This window comes from Palaemon carinicauda, chromosome 21 (assembly GCF_036898095.1).
Source record: "Palaemon carinicauda isolate YSFRI2023 chromosome 21, ASM3689809v2, whole genome shotgun sequence".
NCBI lineage: Eukaryota > Metazoa > Arthropoda > Malacostraca > Decapoda > Palaemonidae > Palaemon > Palaemon carinicauda.
The window spans coordinates 90236645-90241644 of record NC_090745.1 but is presented as its reverse complement, the minus strand read 5'-3'; the positions used below and the strand labels follow the sequence as shown (position 1 = coordinate 90241644).

At 31.7% G+C, this 5000-nt stretch overlaps 1 protein-coding gene across 1 annotated transcript in view; it reads left to right on the top strand.

Annotated features, from left to right (window-relative positions):
* The window catches only part of LOC137615322 (homeobox protein Hox-A7-like), a 38298-nt gene that overhangs the window by 9957 nt on the left and 23341 nt on the right, over nt 1-5000 (top strand). The window lies entirely within an intron of this gene.

Below are 5000 nucleotides of genomic sequence, written 5' to 3'. Positions count from 1 at the left end.
AATATTAGTATTAATTCTCTTTGACTTCATTTACTAGACGAAGTAAATAACACAAGTGTCACTTTAAAAATCATTGGCTGCCAATGATACTGAAGATGTGATTATTCAGATTTCTCTCAAATAGAATTTGTTTGTCAGATACACTCAATCACCACCTATTTGAAGAATTATATGTTGTAGTCCATACTAATAGTCGAATACCAACACTAGGATAGCGCTCTGGAAATGAGTCTTTAATTTCTTCTTGAAATTATTTTTATTTTTAGTCTTTCTAATATCAAAATGAGAGCTTACTGTACAATCATTGAACATCATTTGAAGTCCGTAGTACCCACATTTGCCGTGCATCATGACTGCCTAAACTTTAAACTTTAGTAACTTGTTTCGTGTTAGGACGATTTATTGGTCGTATCATGCACAGCAACATATATCTGCTGTACTTCGGACATCCAGTCCAGATAGCTTGATGACTCATAATATATTTGATTTTTGATCCTATCCTTAGAAGAAACGCTGCTCAGTCACGCTGTCATCTTTATTGCTTTCGCCATAATCATCGTTAATTATTTGTGAGCAACTTTACACAATAACTTCACCGATTTTGACCAAACTTGGTAGTCATATTGAGTGTGACCCAAGAATGAATCGGTAACATTTTGGATGAAATACATCAAAGTATAAGTACGCAGCAGTACTTTGAAATAATCCCAATGTTAAGTAAATGGTGAATATTTTGTTATTTGATATTTTCTTTGTAAACAGCGTTACGCAAAAACTGCTAAATCAATTTCAACAAAACTTGGTGGACATGTGGGATATGATCCAAGGACAAACCATTAGATTTTGAAGGAAATACATTGAAGTACAAGTACGTAGTGGAGGTTAAGAGCAAAAAAGACTTGCTAGGCATTGCGAAAGCATGCTCTCTTCTGAATGTTCCTCAAGTTATATTTTGTAGGTTTTAAGTTCTATCTTACAGTTCAGTACATTAAGCTGCAATCGCCCAAGGTATTAATGAACACCCATCAATGCTGTATATCTTCTAAAGGGAAATTATGCTATTATTATTATTATTATTATTATTATTATTATTATTATTATTATTATTATTATTATTATTATTATTATTATTATTATTATTATTATTATTATTATTATTATTATTACTACTTGGTAAGATATAACCCTAGTTGGAAAAGTAGGATGCTATAAGACCAGGGGCTCCAACAGGGAAGATATCCCAATGAGGAAAGGAAAAAAGGAAACTAAAATATTCTGAGAAGAGTAACAACATTAAAATAAATATCTCCTATATAAACTATAAAAACGTTAACAAAACAATAGGAAGAGAAATAAAATAGAATAGTGCGCTCCAGTGTACCCTTAAGCAAGAGAACTCTAACCCAAGGCAGTGGAAGACCATGGTACAGAGGCTATGGCACTACCTAAGACTAGAGAACAATGGTTTGACTTTGGAGTGTCCTTCTCCTAGAAGAGCTGCTTACCATAGCTAAAGAGTCTCTTCTACCCTTACCAATAGGAAAGTAGCCACTGAACAATTACAGTGCAGTAACCTCTTGAGTGAAGAAGAATTTTTTGGTAATCTGTGTTGTCAGGTGTATGAGGACAGAGGAGAATATGTAAAGAATAGGCCAGACTATTCAGTGTGTGTGTGTGTGTGGAGGCAAAGGGAAAATGAACCGTAACCAGAGAGAAGGATCCAATGTAGTACTGTCTGGCCAGTCAAATGACCTCATAACTCACTCGCGGTAGTATCTCAACGGGTGGCTGGTGCCCTGGCCAATCTAATACCTATAATAATCTAATAATTCTTACTACTTTTTTTTTGTGGACAGAGACAAGTTACAATTCAATAAAACTCCAAAACAACGGATTTCATCAGTTGTATAGACCACATTGCCATTAATTATCACTTTAATGGTTACAATACTTCATAAAATTTTTTCAAGCTAACATAAATCTAATTTTATTTTTATCTGTATTTTGTTGTTTATATTTCATCCGTTCATTAAGTGTTTAGAGCATATTTAATGTCGTATTTGTATCGTCAGTACCTTAAATGAAGAGACAATTGTTCTTCGCAAATAGCTTGAACTTTACACCATGTCGCTTAGAAAATTTGACAGACTTGTGAAGATGAAATATGAATTGGCCAAACATTTTCCTGGTACACTACCCTTATCAATATTTCATAAAATAGATAATAATTTACAACACTCACTAGTTTTTGGCCATGCAAGTGGTTTTGTAATTAGTCAAAGGCATCTCGAAAAAAAAAAATCAAATCATTAGAAGTTCTACACAAATATCACCTAAAGCTTCACCTCATATGATAAAGACAGGATTTCAAAGCTTAGTTATAACAGAACATACAGTTTTCTCCATACAATATTATTCCTGTAGAAATTTAACTTATTCAAAATTATTAACTATTTGTTAAAAAATTACATATAGAATTTTGCACATGGAAGATATATTCGAAACCTGTTTTGTCCAAGTATAGCTCTGGGAGAAATAGGTGGCTCTTAAGTACCCCCGAAGCACTTATACTTCTTTTCTACTCTTAGGTATTTATGTATGTATATATTATGTATTCTAAAAGTAAACTTTATAATAATCCTATGGGACAGATACTACGCTCAATTACATAATCCTCATGAAGGTACTACAATTCAGCTTTCTAAGGCTCCGATTTAATGCTAAATCGATGTTAAATTACGACAGGTACAATGACTTAACTACTACCATATACAGATCCCATTTAAACAGAGTGGTAACAGTCGTTATATGAAGAATGTATTACAACATAATCATATTTCATGATATAATCCTTCTTTACTTATTAAAACAATGTTTTCCAAGACGCTTGATCACAAGTCATTTCGAATATAAAATTTTATCCCCATGAATTCTCATTCAAATAAAAACAATTTACGATTTATTTATTACAAACCAAAATATCTTCTTAATCACTAAGGACAACTTTTCATTGGTCCAATCTGTCAGTTTCCGGCAAGACAGTTAAACTCTTTTGTAACTATCCCTAGTTCATACACTAGTTATCATTGGAACAAAATAGTGACCAAAACCAGTTATTTTTCATTCATAACTTAAACGAGACTGTAATTGGAGGAAAACGGAAAATTGAAATAAATACACAATGAAATAAAAGGTTTGTTATAAAAAATTCACACAAAGATAATATATTATATTTAGGGAACTTCCACTTAGCTTCTATAATTTTCAAAATTACATCAGTAATTCAGTAATGCATGGAAGAAAACTACCTCGACAAATTCAGCTATTGTCATCATAAATTTTGCTCCTAATTTGCTTTCTCTTAATATCATCAATGATTAAATTAATCTTGCCTCAACAGTTGGTTTAGCACTTTAAGATGTGGCGTTTCTACAAGTTATAATTTTCAGTTTTCTCTCCTTTTCTATATTTTCTGGACCTACATTAACATCAGGTGCTGCTTTTAGTTGCTTAAAACAGAGCCTCAACCTTATGTTGGTGTCGTTACACTTTCGGCTGTGATTGAGCCATTATACATTGTTTTGAAGTTACTGTACACTCGATTACACTTTTCAATGTCTATAATATTGATTTGTCAAAATATATTGAGCAGAAATTGTACAATAGGCTATAAGGTCAATTTCTTATTCCTCTACATAATTTTTCATCGTGTTCTTACATTGCTTTCAATTTCAAAATAGTCATTAATGTTTCTCCAATTGATTGGTTGTTAAAGGGGACGCCTTATGCCTCGTATGGTTTGCCAACTCCACCATTTTCATTTAGTTATTTAAGGTTTTCATCTAGGCCATATTAAATTGGCCTGTAAGATTGTGTGCTAACACCTTTATATATATATATATATATATATATATATATATATATATATATATATATATATATATATATATATAATTTTTTTTTATTTAAAATTTAAAATTGTTTTCTTTATAAAGTTTTCCTTGAGTGGAACCACTCAAGACCATATTATTAAGGATTCATGGCAGTACTTATAACTCATATTATTATTAGAATAAATTAGGTTCTACTGTATACACATTTCTTGAAATGTAGATTATGGTTGCTTTCCGAAGGGTGTGACTTTCTCGTTTATATGAAGTTCAGGGACTAGCTTGGCACAAGTGCTATCTGTTGGCAAGAATCTTCTTGAGTGGAATTGTCATTCACCGTTATGACTATGGTCAGTTTGCGAGCTTGCTCAAGCATTGGTGTATGAACTGTACTCATTAGATGTTTATGTTCTAGGAAATATAAAGCATATGTCTTCAAACTACTAACAGTATATCACGTCAAAAAGGATGTGCAATTAGTGACAAAATAATTACGAGCGCAAATGTTTGGGATCACTTTCTTTTACTAATTAAGTTATGTGACCAAGATTGGTCACTTTCCACCATAAGCTGCAGTTCAGATATGAGATAAAGGTTTCATTGACATTTTCTTTTCATATTTATAGTGATCTTCAATGAATAATGTATGTATTAAAGGGTGTTTTATTCTATTGACTGTTAATATGTAGAGCAAACTTCCTGATAAGGATATAGATGATGATATTTTAAAGTATAGAGAGAGACTGCTTCTGCTTGAATATACCAGGTTTTTCTTTATTTCCTTCAGACATATTCTTCAGGGCCCTTCTTTTGATCCACATTAGGTGCATCTGATGGATTTTATTAATTCTTATGTTAGTTATAATTTTTGAGTATCTTAAGATATTCCGTGTCATGATTTTTTCTGAAAAGTCCCTTTAATTTTCATGTTTAGATAATTTGACAAAACATGTTAATTAATATGGGCCGTATTCAGACCTCCATATTTTAATATTCATTGCATCTTGGCTCCATGGAAATGTTTGTTTTTATAAATTCTTATGACTATGCAATCTGAAGTCCTGTACACATTTTAATGGTATATTTTTAAGAGATTACACCGATGTTCAA